The 16762-nt window shown below is 50.6% G+C and overlaps 1 protein-coding gene across 2 annotated transcripts in view; it reads right to left on the reverse strand.

Moving 5' to 3' along the window:
• Window positions 1–16762, reverse strand: part of LOC115318788 — a 162226-nt gene that overhangs the window by 53396 nt on the left and 92068 nt on the right. The window lies entirely within an intron of this gene.

Consider the following 16762-nt stretch of genomic DNA (forward strand, 5'->3'; position numbering starts at 1 on the left):
TTTGTTCCAATGAATATTTAACTCGGGTTCAGTTTGTACATAGAAATATTTATATAGAAAACATCCATCTCAAAGAAATTTTTCTTAACGACAGAGTTGCCAACCAGTAGTTGTTTCTCCAAACAAGCTAGCTTCATTACAATATAAATTATGTAACACTGGTACAAAACACGACCATTATGTTAAGGGCAGAGGCTACGTGCCTTGCGTTATCCAAGTCTTTGATGCACTATACTTTGCGTTGCGTTAAGATGCCTCGCCAGGGCCGTGTCACAGACTCGGCCCGTAGCCATCCCCTGCGGTTCATCCAAAGAGGATATCGGCCGCATAGCCTCCACAAGTCATGCTCCCTTGATGCCTCGCCTCTTTCTCATTTTCCTCCTTCCTCTCCTTACTTATCAGCCCAACATGACCACATCACGTGACCGTAGTTAGCCTTCGTCTACCCTTCGATCTGATAAAACCTACCGGACGGAGCGCGCGCAAGCCTGCAAGAAATCTTCCTACAATCAACCATCCATCTTGCACGTAACATGTCACGCGCACCCCTCCTAGTACTTATAACCTCCTTGGGTTCATCACAAGATGAAACGAGGTCTTAAAGGGATACTTCAACGAAAGTTGAAATATTCCCGTCGTGTTCAAAAATAGGTTGAATATGATCCACAATATCCGTAAATGACAACCGCACGTTTCTATTTAGAGCCTGGTGGCTGTATTTTTCGTTATAAACGGCCCACTCTAGCAAGCGCTCGGAGGAGGCCCCGCGGAGACCACGTGACATCCAACGCAATCGAGACGTAGGTCGTCTCAAGACGAGCAAAACTACGGCGAGGCTGACGTCGAGAGGATGGCCTAGTCATTCCAGCCACCGAAGCGGCTGCTTTTGTACGAATTTTGAGGGACGGGTTAATCTTCTGTAATCTTGTAGGGGGACAATAGCGACTTCTGCGACACACAAAAGGCAATCTCGGGAAGCGGGGAGTTCCTCCTGCCCCTCTTCTCTCTTCGTGGCCGGAGGCGAGACAACCGTTGCAACCTAAGAACGAAGGGCGAGGGTAAGACGGGCCGGGGAGGAGGAAGCAGACGAAATGCTGGAGAAGAGAGGGGAAGCGAGGCGTTAGCGACATCCACCAGGTGCTCTTTGCTAATCGTTTAATTTGTTTTAAAATTCCTTTTTGTGACTTTTTTAACAAGATATTGGTTTGTTCGATGTGATGCTGCTCCTTTGAACACATATAGACCAAAAAATGAGTGCCGAAATTTCGTTGTAGTATCCCTTTAACGTAAAAAGAAACGGAGGCAGGTTACGGACAAAGGATGTCCCCGCGCACGATAGAGCTTACCTCGAGCCCTTTAAACAATTTGACCCCCTTCCCTGGACCCCCAACAGCGATTCTACTCTGCCCTCCATGGCTAGCAGCCGCGAACAGGAAATAAGGGCTATCATTGTCGCCAAACAATGAACCCGAAGCCCGCCATCCGCGACCGGCGCAGAGAAGAAAGCAAGCGACGTGTCCATGGGAAGATGGAAGAACGCCTCGCCGCCCCTCCGCCCCTCCAATCTTCCTATCGAAATGGTGGAAGAAAGCCTTCAATCCTGAGCAAATGACTAGGTCGACAGTGGTATTAAGTAAAACATCTAAATGTTTAACTTCTACTGTGGCTTTATGCCAGCCTTGAAACCAGTCGCTCAAAATCTACACAATCGCAGTTAATTTCGCCGGAGGTATAAAAGAGGCACGGAAAGGCGAAAATTATATTATTATTAGGGGTGTCGCGAACTTTTGTCGAACCAGATTTTTTGGTCGAACTTTGGGGGTTCGACTTGGTCGAACCGGTTCGGCGAACCTTCGAACTTTTCACCAGATACGAACGGTTCGACCAGTGGGTTCGAGTTTGTGGACAGTGTGGCCAGACTTTGATATAAGTATGTCTAGGTTTGGAGAATTTTTTTTTTTTATGCAAAGGGTTATTTTATTTTGTGAACAGCTGCAATTGAAAGAAACTAATTTTATTCACTAAAGAAGTTAATAACTTAAATTTTTGTACTGTACTGACTGAAACAGCGGATCAGCGCTGCACTTAATTCATCTTTTAGCCATTACCATCCAATCCGAAGCCAACTGGCCAGCCTGTCGCGCATGCGCACACGAGTCGAACCTCAATACAAGGTTCGACGAACTTTCCACTAAAAGTTCGAAAAAGTCGAACCTGGTCGAACTCGAACCGCGGCCGGTTCGCGACACCCCTAATTATTATTATTATATTATTATCTGAAACAATTAACAACAATGCATGGACATTATCCTCAATATTCAAAACTTCTGAACGCAGTATTCGTGAAGTAAACAACTTTTCCAAAAGCCAAATTTGAAGTTCCCGCGCGATCCGCGCCTGTGCAGTGACGTTTGTCTCTTCGGCTTTGGTTCGAATACGAGATCGGCCAAAAATCCTCCAAAAGCTTGCTCTGCTTCGAAGGCAAGGAGGATAGAAGGGTAGGAGAGGGCATGACGCCAGCCGCGTAGCCTCCACAAGCCATGCTTTCTTGACGCCGCGCCTCTTTCGCATTTTCCTCCTTGCTCTCCTCACTTGTCCCGCCCAACGTGACCACATCACGTGACCGTAGCTAGCCTTCGTCTAGCTATGGGGTACTAGAATGCACAGTCTAGCCTTCGTCTGATAAAACCTACCGGACGGAGTGCGCGCAAGCCTGCAAGGAGTCCTTCTACAATCAACCATCCATCTCACACGTGACATGTCACGCGCACCAATCGCCAGACAGATCTGCGGTCACGCTGGGCACAACATCGTTTAAACTTTTTATGGCTAGGCTTCACCAATATTGCAACGTGCTCCTTGTTTGAAGGTCGGAGGTCATAGCGACGTCGAGCGGCAGCGTCCACGTTTCTCCTTCAGGTGCTTGACAGGCCTCGGTGAGGTTTCAGCAAAGTATCGCTCCAGAAGCGAGGAGCGCGCGCAACCTTTTTCGGAGGCGCGGCACTTTTTCGGTCGCCTTCACACGGGGCACCTGTTTGCCGAAACCCAGTTTTATAATAATAATAATGCTTTATTTGTATATATTTTAGGAGATCCAGACCTGCAAGGGCCGCAGAAGGCAGACTGCCCATACCAAAAGGCCTGCGGGCCCAGCCTGGGTCCTATTGTTCATAGTTGTTCACGGGTTAGTTCGTGTGTCAATAGGTTGTTTGCACATGACGTCAATTCGCCATTTTGTTGTTAGTTTGTTTTTTCAAAGAAATTTATTACATTGAAGGATTACATCGTAACCGGTTGAGATGATGTCAGCGGTGCTCTACGGATTTGGGGGGGCATGTAAATCCTTGGAATGCTCGAGTTTGGCACACGCCAGACAGCTCACAACAACAAAATGGTGGACGAAATTACGTCAGTGAAAACACCCTATACTGGCGCTGCACTACGTGGCCCGTAGGGCAGCCCTCATTATAGTCTTGAGGTTGTCGGCGTCGGGTGGGAAAGTTCTGGTGTGGTCAGATGGAAGCCGACGCCATAGAGCTGCTGACGGGGCAGCCAAGATGAGCCGTGGCGTTGCGTGCGCGTAAGGAGTGGCTGAAAGCGGCCTGTTCGTTTGTTCAGGCGCGGACTGAAGGGCAATTCCTGGTGGCCAGGGGACTTGACGCGGCACATTAGTCGCACTGTTGAGGCCCGTACTCTTGACTCAAGAGGTTGCCAGGAGGCATGCCGGAGCAGTTCGGTGGAGGAAATTACAACGTAGGGGAGTTGCTCATTCTTAGGTGTTGTGCGGCGGTAAAAGGTGTACGCTGCACGGCGTTGAACGCTGGCGAGACTTGTTTGAAGTGCTTGTGACTGGGGTAACCACACGGCACTACAATATTCAAGGGCAGGAAGAATGAGCGCTGTGTACAGACATCGGAATGCACTCGCCGGCATTCCGGTGGTCACGCGCGTCACGAAACCTAGCAGGCGGCGAGACCTGGGTAGAGTACGATTTGTGTGCGTGGAAAAGTTCAGCCGAGAGTCCAGCTCGACTCCAAGCACCACAGCCGTACTGGCTCGGCTTATCACGTGATGCCCATGTTTTAGACGAGGTGGTTGGAGAGAAAATGGTGGGCGACTTGAATTAGTGAAAGTCACTGTCGAGCACTTATTTGCATTGATGGGGAGATGGTGCAGCTGCGTCCAGTCCAGACAACGATTTAGGTCAGCCTGTAGACTGACGTAATCAGCAGGAGAGCGGATGGGTTGGAGCAGAGAGATGTCGTCGGCGTATAGGATAGGAGTTGAGGCCAAGTTATCTGTAATGCTGTCGATGAAAATGGTCAATAGGGTAGGGCCAAGGATGCTGCCCTGTGGGACGCCAGAAAGGACAGGAGTAGCTGTTGAGGAAGCACCTCGATAGATGACTCGCTGGGTACGGCCAGTGAGAAAGGAACCGAGCCGGCGAAGCAGGGGCCCACGCAGCCCTTTTAGCTCAGCACTCGCCAACAACCCAGGATGGGGGAGCCGGTCAAAGGCACGAGAGACATCTAGCTGGACCAACTCAACGGGTGTGCGGTCATCAAGGTGTGCAACGCAAGGTTCGCCTACAAGATGTTTCATGAGAATGCGAAGCGTAAGTTCGTCTGCTTCTTGCAAAGGGCTTGCGATGATGTCAAAACGCCGAACTCTTATTGGCTGATCGAAAAACAAAAAAATAGTGGAAGGTGTACCCACTCTATTTTCAGTCAAAGCCAGGGACCCCGGAACCGGGGGCGCAACGGGGGCTTGAGCACCCGCTGACATATTCCAGGGGGTGCTGGGCAATATGCTGAGCCCCCGTGCGTTTGGCTTGAGGCGTACTGAACAATGGCTGCACTCCTCCCCCCTCCCCTCCGTGTCCCCCTTGCTGCTCAGCTCCGCCAAGCCACGTATTGGCTAAGGGCGAGCACGTGGCTCTCTGTTTCTGTTACGGCTCGTTTCCACCCAACACGCAACCCCCGCCCACGAACTTCCAGAAAAAAAAAATTACTAAGTAAAGCAAAGTGCCAGTAAACCGCGGACGACGCGGCCATTTAAAAAAAAAAAAAAAATGGAAAAAAAAAAAAAAACTGGCGCCTGCGGCCTGTATAGCACCAGTCAGGGACTGGGGCCCTCCCATACTCCACTGGCGGGTTGGCCATACGGGGGAACGCATAACGCACTGTTTTTGTCCAGCCAGCCAGCCGGCTTCCTCGTTCGGCCTCTATCTGCAGCAATGACGTTTCCCCAAAAATACAAAAATTTCTTCTGACATTTTTTTTTTTTTTTTCAACTGCGTTTTTGTTGTTGTTTTGGGGATCTGAGTAACCACGAGCTTCTTGTAATTGCTTTCGTGTGGAGCCGATCGCGAGGCGGGGAGACGGTCTGCGGGAAATGAAAGCCCTTCTTGAGCGGGGGACTGCCTACAGATGTAGCGAGTTGAGGGGGAAAAGTTTCCCAACTCCCAAGGCAAGAGGAGGCCTAGCAGGCGACAGAGGTTGTAAGGGGAGACATCGCACCGCAGTCTGTGTTGAAGCGCCGCTGTCACGGTGGTCGTCGGAGACATCAGAGGAACGCGGCATTCTCGCCTGTATTCCTGTGTCTCGTTGTCGAAACACCATTTGGTTCTTGGCGAGCCAGCCTGCTATCTTCAGGAGGGCGCCCTATTATGCACCTAGACGGTTTCAGCCTATTTTCAAAGACGACCATAAAATACAGGAAACATGCTGAAATAAAAAAAGGGCATCGCCAGTGAAGGTGCTTGAGCGAGAGGGGTGTGTTTTCCTCGTCTCCAGCAGTCCGCCTGCTTCCTCCTCCCCAGCCCTCTTTCTCCTCGCCCTGTCACTCCACTGAAACTGCAGTTGTAGATCTGTCACTGTGAAATCCGCGGACGGTTTCTTTACCAACCGTACATCCTCATCAGAGGATGTACGGTTGTTTTTTTCAACGAGTACAACGCTAAAAAAATACAGTATGTAAAGTTTTAAACTTTTAATCACTATGGCGACCAAAAGGACGCTCCTCGATGCGTGGTTGCGAGGATACAAGAAATTGGCAGTTTGTCAGGGTGAGCAGCCACCGGAAATATCCAAAAACGTCGACACGGCAGCAGCGGACCGTATCGTACCAAGAGTCACCCAGAATTTACAAAAATCTGGTAGGTTCTCTTTAATTTTTCTTTTTGTGTGTGTGCATGCGTAGCAAAGCAAGAGGGCGAAAGTCAAATCTTAAATCGCATGAACGGCATTGCAGGGAGTTCACAATGTTTCGTGGGTCCTATGAAATAACCGCATAAAACAGTTTTGTAATAGATTGCGAAAATATTTAGCACACATACGTAGATAGTGGAAGTAATTCAGTAAAATTTTACTAAAGTTAATTAACGTAAGCAAAAAAAAATTGTTTTTTGTTTTATTTTGCGTGATATTATGGCCCACAGTGGCCCAAGATATTAAATAATATCTTGGGCCACTGTGGCATTAATTCTGTCGAAATGAAGGCCATGTTATGTAATATTTTATGTTTATTCCACCCATTTTTTCAGTCCTAATAAACGCCTCAGTTGCCCAGAAAAAGATTTCATAGTTTCGCAAAAAAGAGATTCCGCGGATATATACCCATAGAAAAAGGCTTCTTTATTTTTCACTTAAAATGTTTATCTTCATTCTTACAAATAATGAATCCATTACCTTCGATCAGCTCTGTAGCAAATCGTAGCACGCTACGTTAACAAGCAAATTTTCGCAGTCACTTCAAAGGTATAACGAGACATCGTAAGTGAACTCCCTCCCGGTAAAGAATGTCAGATTCGCTGACCGCCTTTGGCGGGCATTTGGTTTTAAAAGCCATATTGGGGGTTTTACCTGTCAAACCAACGACAGGCATCTGGCACGCCCCAGCGGAGGACTGGGGATTAATTTTTACCACCCGGAGTTCTTTTGACGTGCAACCGAAAGCTCGGGCGCCTTCTCCGCCAAAAACCCTCCGTCAGATTGCGGCCACCGCGACCGGGATTCGAACCCGCCACACGGGGACTCGCAGGCCGGCGCTTTGCCTTGCAGCCACCGAGGCGACTGTCTTTTGCATTTAATTTTCAAAAGCATTGCATTGTGGTGACGTGTTCTAGTTGCATTTCTCTTAACGTAGAAACATAATTTTGCGTTTGCCTCGGTGTGTCGTATTTTTATCCCGCCTTAGTGAAAAGATATATAAACCTCAATCACTTCTTTAAGAGAAAAGAATGTTCTCGACTTATACCCGTGCCAAACGGGCAGCTCGAATGCCATTTACAACGAATGACATTTGTGTGATCGGCAAATCAGCTCGCAATCTGTCGCGCGTGGAATGCGCTACGCCCGGAGTGTCGCGCGTTGTTAATGGCATTCGAGTTGCCCGTTTGGCACGGGTATTAACGCGCGCCACATTCGCATTGTTCTAATGTAGATTTTTCAACGTGATAACAATAATCACAAGCCCTGTTGCCCAATAATGAGACCAATGGCGACTTTTGTCGAAAGTTTTTTTTAGTTACCGATATGGCCCAAATCGATTAAGAGAACAAATTTATGGTTCAATGTTGTTTATCCTGTGCAATTTATTGAGCACAGCCTGTAAAATTAATAATGCTTTAAACGACTTAATTTTTGCGGGCTCAAAATTTCGCGAATCGAGAGTAGCTTCCCCAGCGTTCACATATTGCCCGAATCGTTCGCGGCACGTAATTTTCGCGAATTGTAGGCAATTAGGTCCTCGCGAAAATTTAGTCGTTTATAGTAACTATAACAGGCAAAGTTTTTCTTCCGTTGAACCTCCTCGGTGTGGTACACATTTTTATGTCTTGTCAAAACACATCTTGAAGCTACCGAATCATCTAAAGCGCAAAGATGGTATCGAGTTCGTTAAAAGGTTTAAAAGCGCAAAAAACACACGGACTAAGAAACAACACGTAAAACACAGACGGCCGCTGATTTTCAATTTCTTTGGCAGTGTGTTTTTTGCGCTTTCAGATCTTTTAATGAACATGAACTTATTAGCCCAATCCAAAATATTAATTCATGTTATCGAGTTTTTTTTTTCTTTTTTTTTCCTTGGTGTCGTTTTTACATTTAAACCCACCCAAGTGTACGTCAGGGGTTGCTCTTTGAAAGATATCAGGCGTACGTGCACGAAATTAGTCGTGTAGACCAGGGGTTCTCAAACTGAGTTCCGCGGGCTGGTCTTCTAGGTTCTGCGAGCTCCCAAATGTAGGTTTTGCCTTTTTTTACATATTTGTACCACAATACTAATATACGGGGGTACTGCGAATATTTAAAACCTTCGAATATCGAAGCAAATAGCCCCATATTGGCTTCGTACTTCGAATTGAATAGGACTATTCGAAAAAAATAGATATATCTAGCAAGCATTGCCAAGTTTGAAACTAGATCAGCCGAATTTCTGAGCCCCGAGAAAGCCAAGCTGCTCCGCCGCAATACCCCGGTTTAAAGTGGCGCAGCTTAACACCAGCATGCTGGGCGAAGCGGTGATGCTTTCCCCAGGCGCGCTGGTGCAAAGCGCAGTATCGCCCACACTGTAAAATTTTGGCTATTTGTTTTCGACATCTTGTAGACCCTGAGATGGGAAGCAATAAAAAGCGGACGAAAACAACAGTCTCAAAATATGGTCCCCATCTCAGCGTCTAGTAGGGCTTGAAACAACCGTCTGCCAAACCACCGAGGCCTGCAAAACCACCGGCACGATTCGAACAAACCAGCACCCCAGCAAGACCTGCAGTTCTTGATGCGAAGACAAGGTTGAGAAAGGAGTATTTTGCGGCGATCGACTGCGTCACAAGCGAAATCAGCAGAAGGTTTGACCAGCCCGGCATGGAGAGACTAGCGACGCTTGAGAACGTTCTGATCCACGCAGCAGCTGGACAGCATTTCAGCGCGGAGCGTCTGAGAGACGAACTCGGCTCTCACGCCCCTGACTTTGAGCTAGGAAGGCTTGGTGCACAGCTCATGCTCCTTCCGACCATCCCAGCTGCACCAATAAAAAAAGTTGAAGATGTGGTACAAGCCCTAAATGAAAATTCTCAGACGGTGCGCAACCTCCTTGACCAGGTAGCAGCGCTGGTAGAACTTTTATTGACCGTGCCTGCGTCGGCGGCTACAGGAGAACGCTCTTTCAGTGCCCTGAAGAGAGTCCAAACGTGCCTGCGAAATCGGATGACTCAGAAACGTCTCGGCCAGCTGCTTCTGCTTCATGTCCATAAGGAGGAGACCAGGCAGCTTGACTTGAACGCTGTGATGGGAGAATTCGTCTCCAGAACCGCTGAGCGGTCGGCTACTTTCGGCGTGATTGCGCAACTTGCGTCATGAACTATTTTCAAAAAGATCGTGTGCACTGGTTCTTGCTCCAAGTAAATATGGGCGACTAAATAAACCCCGCTTTTTTTGGCAACGTAGTATTTCTTCAATTTCTGTAAAAAGGTTACTACTGCATTCTAATATACGTTATATAGGAATTAATATATTTACCAATAATGGTAAGTAAATTATCAAAACTGCGAGACAAAAGAATGACGAAAACTCTTCTGCGACTCAATAGGATGCTGCAGAAAGCCGTTAAATTTATAGAACGGACGCGAGGCATGGTTAATGGCGGAACACGTCTATGCGAATACTAGCAAGCTTCACTGCTATTCAACGCAATATATTGTATTGTATTCTACGGTGTCGATGTAAAATGCACCGGGAAGATCGGCGTCTGCACGGAGACGGAGCTCATATTTTCATCGAAGGTATATTTTAGTCGTGCACGAAAATTTGCAAAATTGCAAAATTTCTCGGCGTAACTCTGCGTCTGTGAATGTTAGGCATAGCTCGGTTTCATTGGAATTTAATGCTGACGACCGCGTCCACCGGTGTAAACTCGGTCTATATGGCGGACGCATTTTTGAAATTTTCAAGAATGTCACAACTTTTCACAAGAACAAAGCTACGCCGAGAAATTTCAGAGGAATCCGTTCAGGATTAAAATACACCTTCGTTGAAAATGTGAGCTCTCCACGTGCAGGCGCCCGATTTCGGTGCATTCTACATCGACACCGTAGATCGATGCCACCGTGCAGCTACTACTATTGGATCAGATCGTGTCAATATTTCATTGCTTCGTGACAAGAATTTTGAATTAATGTAGGGGCATACGGTATAGGAAATGATAATTAACCTTGTATTAACAGTGAAATCTTGGTAATGGATGCTTTTTTTTAGATTTTACTCCTCCTCCCCCCCCCCCCCCCCCCCCCCCCCCTTTCACCTTTTATTTCGACCGCCAGCCCCCCCACGTAAAATACACTTCCGGGGTCGCTGGTCAAAGCAATCGGAGCTCGGCGTCGCTGTCACCGCAACTCCTGCGCCAGAAGCGGACGACTTTCTCTATGCATAGACCTATAACCAGGGGTGCTATGTTGCGCTTTTTGCACTCCCAGGAGACTTGGAAGAGGGAAGTGACGTCAACGACACAGCAAACGCAGTTTGGATGTTGACAGAAGAAAACGAAATCAACATCCAATCTGCGTTTGCTGTGTCGTTGACGTCACTTCCCTCTCCCTAGTCTCCTGGGAGTGCAAAAAGCGCAACATAGCCCCCCAGCAGTTCGTCACGACCAGTGGTCACGATCGCTCGATCGCCATGATGCCATCTTTTCTTCGAGGCGCGCGCCGATTTGGCTTTTTGGGGGAAAAGCTCCCCGCCGTTCGGCGTGCCCCTGCTCATGAGCACGCGAGCAGGAGCTCACGAGCTCCTACTCGTGAGTTCAGCAGCGAGAGCGAGAAAAAGAAAGGAAAAAAACGTCCGGCGTGCCCCTGCGCGAGCTCACGAGCTCCTGCTCGTGAGTTCAGCAACGAGAACAAGAAAAAAAGAAAAAAAAATAAGGGCTCTGAGATGCCATCCCATGGAAAAAAGAAGAAGACACAGAGGCAATCGGACGCGTCTCATCGAGCTCTTTTCACTCTATCTTTTCGGTTTTTCTGGCGCTTCTTTTGGCGTCAAAAGTTTCTACGAAGGATTGGAAGCTTCAAGGATCTCGCTGATAATCGATTCGTCGAAATCGGGTGAGAGAACTGTCATTCATAGGCCAATAATTACGACTACCAGTAATGGCGGCAGGCCATTCCAGCGGCCGCCAGTACTAGGCCTAACCGGAGGAGGCGAAGCATCGTCCACGGGGCCGGTACCTGACGACATCATGACCTCGAGTCAAGTCAACGGATCAATCGCGGCTTCCGTGAGCGGCGGCCCATCGCGCATTACAGCGGAAACTTCGAGAATGGAGATAGAAGCCGGGAATCCGCTAGGCAAAGCCAGCGGTGAAGAAACCCGAAGAATACGGGAATCGTCGGTGTCAAAGAAGCGTAAAGGGGAAGACTTGACAAAGGAAGACGCCATTATCGAGGCAAAAGAAGAGGACATGGAAAGAAGCGGCTGCAATGACGAATACGGCAGCAGCAACGAGGAGTGGCAAATTCCTAACTATCACAAGCAAAAGTTTCAGCGCGGAAGCCGGCCCAGCCGGCGCCAGCAACGACAGGACGGACCAAGGTACACTGTCATTATCAAGCCTACCGCGGCTGTGAATATCACCAATACGGACTCGTGGCTCCTGTGGAGCACTTTTCGAAAAATCCTAAGTTCGCCGTGCGAAAACGATCAGATCGGATACGCTGTCAGCAACGGGAACAACTCCATCGCAGTTACCGTGCGAACGGAACAACACGCTCAGGACCTCATGGCGCTCAAGGAGCTACCCACTGAGGATCCCGACAAGAAGATCGAAGTGACGGTCTACAGATCCACAACCGGCAGCCAACCGAGAGGAGTGATACACGGTGTTTCACCCGGCGACGCGGCACGCGGCATTGTCGAGAACGCCATAGCGGACTACCACGACATCATCCACGCCAGACCCATAGGCAAGAACGGAACGTACTTAATCACATTTGAAGGTCAAGGTATCCCAAGGAGCCTCCGACTTTTCGGAAGGTACCATAACGTGTTTCCCTACAAGCCTACAGCAGTCGTCTGCCTACAGTGCCATGGACTGGGACACAAGGCCACGGTCTGCACGCGCAAACAACGCTGCAAAACTTGCGGTGAAGTCCACCCCAACAACCAACCCTGCCAGGGCAAGTACTGCCCCAACTGCAAGAAAACTGGCCACACGGTTTTCGAAATCGAAGCGTGTCAAGCCAGGAACCGAGCGGACGACAAACTCCAGAAGAGAGCGGCGGACGGTAGACGCAACCATGGCGGCGGCCCGGTGTCCACCGCTGCAAAAAAAGGCGGGGCCTCCAACCGGGCTCCATATAACCCGGACGACTTCCCCTCCCTCACACCGCAGGAGCAGCAACAGGCCGAACAGCGAAAGCCGAAACCGACTTACAGACAAGCACTAGATTCGAAGGCAATGAACATGGACTCTGTCTCCCATTTAGGCACGCCCAGCGGCTGCAGCAGCAGACTGGCGACGGAACTAGCCCAACTTAGGGAGAGTAGCAGCAGAATACTGCAGAAGATTCAACAATTGGAGATGGAGTACGAAAATCAACTCCGTCAGGAACAAGAGACCCGTCGAGCGCAAGCCAAGGCCACGGCCGAAGCTGACCGAAAACGTAAACGAGAAGCCGAGCAGCGACTCCGAATTGAGCAACAGAAGACCGACGAAGCACGTCGCCGGAGCCAACGCTGCCCCGTAACTTACGAACAAGTCCTGGAACAAAAGAAGAAAGAAGCCGAAGTCGCAGCCACCAAGGCAAAATCAACAAACAGTGAAGCCGCTGTGGCCGCACCACAACAAGATCGACAACAATACCCGCCGCGGAACGTGCCGCCTACGCAACCTAACCCGCGAGACTCAGGCAGCCTTCCCGGCACGACCCCAAGCGGCGGTGATCTCCTACAACTCGTAGAGAACAGAATACAACAGTGGCAACAACAGCTCCAGCAGCAACTTCAGCAACAGCAACAAGTCATGATGCAGCAGATGCAGCAACAACTACAGATTATGTTTACCCAGCATGGGATAGGGACGGCGGCCCCGGCCCAATAAACCAATTATGAGCCAACACCAAAGACGTTACAAGAACGAGAAGACGTTTACCGCCCTTCAATGGAACTGCCGGGGGCTGCGCGGCAAAAAGTCCGAACTCAAGCTACGATTACACGAACGAAAGATTCCTGTAGACGCTATTATGCTTCAGGAAACCCACGAGGCCGATATCAAACTGACGGGCTACATCAAGTACGACCAACCGAGTGTGACGCTGACCGTTAAAGGCAAGACCAGAGTGCAACCGCAAGTCGCTATTTTGGTTCGCAAAGACCTACCCCAACAGCAAGTGGACACGCGGGAATGGTGCTCTGACTCGCAAGAGGTAGTGGCCGTCCTGGTGGAGAGCGAGTGCGACGGCCCGATCCTGGTGGTGTCAGTGTACTACCGGCCTAGGACTTCGACGGCAAGGAAAACGAGAGCGGAGATCGACCACGGCTGGGTGGAGAAGCTGGTACGAGAGTACGGTAAGAAGAGAAAGCACGCGATTCTCGTCGGAGGAGACTTTAATGCCGAACACGAAGAATGGGGCTACGCGAAATCGTCAGCACGAGGTGCCGAGCTGTTGCGCAGGGCCACCGATATGGGACTCGTCCTGATCAATGAACCGGGCACCAAGACGCGGACCGCGCCCAGTATCAACCAACAAGACACCACGCCTGATCTAACTTGGGCCGACCCTCATACTGCAAGGAACATCGAATGGAGAGTTTTCGAGGACGCGTGGGGCAGCGACCACCACCCTATTGAGACGTGTATCGTCGGCAGGGCAAAGCGACACAAGAAGCATAGGACGGCAAAGACTACAGTGTGGGACGACTTTCGCACCATTCTAGAAGGATCCACGGGCACCGAATTAGATGACCTGACAAAACTGATTAGGGACGCGGCCAAGGCCGCAACAGTCGAAACCCTAATCGAAAAAGAAGCGCCCATTCCGGATACCAGATTACTATCCCTATGGCGCAAAAGAACCAACCACCTGAGACGCTACCGTAGGACCCGCAAACGACGGGATATTCGCAAGGCCAACAGGTACGCGAAGGAGGCGCAGCGACACGCCAGCAGGCTGTGCAGGGACGACTGGATCAAATCTTGCGAAGAGTTCAACGAACGTACGTCACTCAGACGCATGTGGGCTGTCTGTAACGCGATGCTGGGCAAGAGCAAAGGCGGCAACACAGCACCAAACATGGCCCTCGCGCAAGGCAAGGAAATCACACAGATACTGGACGAGATCGGAGATGTCTTCTTCCCGCAGCCAGCCACGAGCCCGGACCCCAAAATTTATGAACCCGAAGAATCGAAAGCCGAAGAGTACGAAGCAGATTTTACTATGTGGGAAATGGAGGCAGCCATCGACAGGGGCAACGAGCGGAGTGCGGCGGGCCCTGACGGGATTACCAACTCCATGCTCAAAAACCTCCCGGAGGTGGTCAAACATAACTTGCTGAAATCGATCAACAACGCGTGGCACGAGGGAAACATACCGGAAAAGTGGAAACTGTCCTGGGTGTGCCCCATACCCAAACCAGGGAAGAAGCCGGACTGCGCGAGCAACGTGCGCCCAATTTCGCTTACATCTGTTCTCAGCAAACTGATGGAGCGTATGGTGCTCGCGCGCATCGATTGGATAATTGAGCATAAAAGAGAAGTGTTGCATCCCGCCCAGACGGGGTTCCGCAAGAACCTTGGCACGCAGGACAGCTTAGTCCTCATTCGTGAATACTTAGTGAACCGGCCAACGCATTGCCACCCACAACTCCTGGTAGCAGTGGACATTAAAAAAGCTTTCGACACCCTACCTCACGCGACGGTTATTGACACGGCCCGAAAACTGGGCGTGCGGGGCAGACCCCTGAACTTCATCAAGGCCTTCCTGAGCGGACGAAAGTACCTGGTCAAGACCGGCAAGCACTGTAGTAGCGAACAGAAGACGAATGAAATAGGCGTGCCACAAGGAGCAGTGCTTTCACCGGTGCTCTTCAACCTGGCGATGGCGCCGCTCCTATGGCGGCTCGCCGTCATTCCGGACTTGGCATTCACAGTCTACGCGGACGACATCACGGCGTGGACTATGGGAAGTGACAACGCGCCCCCTCCCGAGACAACAATCCAAAGGGCCCTTGACGTGGTAAGCGACTTCCTGAAGGAGGTCGGTCTACACCCGTCACCTGAAAAGACAAGATACTTAGCCTTTGGCAAAGGCTGGGAAAAGATCGACGCGGACCTGCGCTTTGACGGTCAGAAGATCGACAAAGTGGCCGAGCACTCCATTCTAGGGGTGAACGTCCACTCGGGCGGCAACCCAAGCGCCTGGATCGAACGTATGCGAAGCACGTGGAAGAAAGGACTTTCGATCGTCCGACGCTTAGCGACACGGGCCGGGGGCCTGGGAGAAAGATTAGCGAAGACCGTGGTCCAAGCCGCCCTTATATCCAAGATCTCGTACGGCCTCCGTTTCTACAAATTCAACACCGCTCAGCGGGCCAAACTGGAAACATTGATTAACGACGCACGACGCTGCATCTCGGGCTTGCCGAAGTGCACACGCCTGGACCTACTGCACGAGGCAGTCCCGATGCTCTCCCTTGAAGAGATCGAGAGGAATCAGGAGCGAACCTACAGTGCCAAACTGGCGCACACCCGACAGGGCAGGGCCCTATTAGAACTCATGCCTCCGTGGAGCTCTCTGCGCGCGCAGACCGCTCAATCACTAATACCGGACCCCATCCCACCATGGCAGAAGACGATGGTCACCCCGGCCTGTCCAATCCCGAGAAGGATGAATTCAACGACTAACGCCGGTAGAAGACGCAAGTTTGCCCGGCGGCACGAAGAGAAGGGAGGCGACGGCGACGACGAACTTCGAGTATACGTCGATGCCGCGTTCAAGGATGGAGTGGCGACCACAGCGGCATGGCATTATAAACACGTGACGAAATGCAAGGAACTGCAACACTGTGGATCCGCGCAGGAAGCCGAAGTAAATGCCGCACTCGAAGCCATCAAGGACACGGCAGTGTCATCAAGCGATGTATTTCACAAATTGCGCGTTTTCACGGACTCCCAGGCAACCGTGAGGGCACTTAGAACGCAGGTCAAGGCACACGCCGCAGTCGGAGAGATTTTCCGGCTAGCGCATGAACTGGAGCGACGCGACCCGAACCCACTCTCCATAAGCGTAGAGTGGATTCCTGGTCACGCGGGCATAGACGGTAACGAGAAGGCACACCGGGCGGCGATCGAAGAGCTTAATCGTATCGACCTTCGACGCCAGGACCCGGTTGCGGCCCCCTCTGTGCTACCGCCATCGTCCGCTTTCAACTTATACGACCCCGAGGGCACCGTCCTCAACATTAAACTGGCGATGAAAAAAGAAGTAAAGATGAAGCTAAATGCCAAAGGCGAGCTCCCTGAAGCGAGCATTCCTTTGGGTTTCTTTCGACGGCATCAGACGGTCAAGCTGCGAAGACTCAGGGCCCACGCCGCCATCACGCCGGCCCGCACCCAGCGATGGGAGCGGGCGGCCCGCGAGAGGAAGAAGAGAGTTGACGGCGCTTCGATTGCAATAGACCACGACTACAGCTTGTTATCAAGAAAGCTGCGGCGAGAAGAGGAAGCCTGCTCAAAGGGCTGCATCTACTGCACAAATCGCGACGTAGAGTGCGAC

The sequence above is a fragment of the Ixodes scapularis genome, unplaced genomic scaffold (assembly GCF_016920785.2).
Source record: "Ixodes scapularis isolate PalLabHiFi unplaced genomic scaffold, ASM1692078v2 PGA_scaffold4__175_contigs__length_147842914, whole genome shotgun sequence".
NCBI classification, from domain to species: domain Eukaryota; kingdom Metazoa; phylum Arthropoda; class Arachnida; order Ixodida; family Ixodidae; genus Ixodes; species Ixodes scapularis.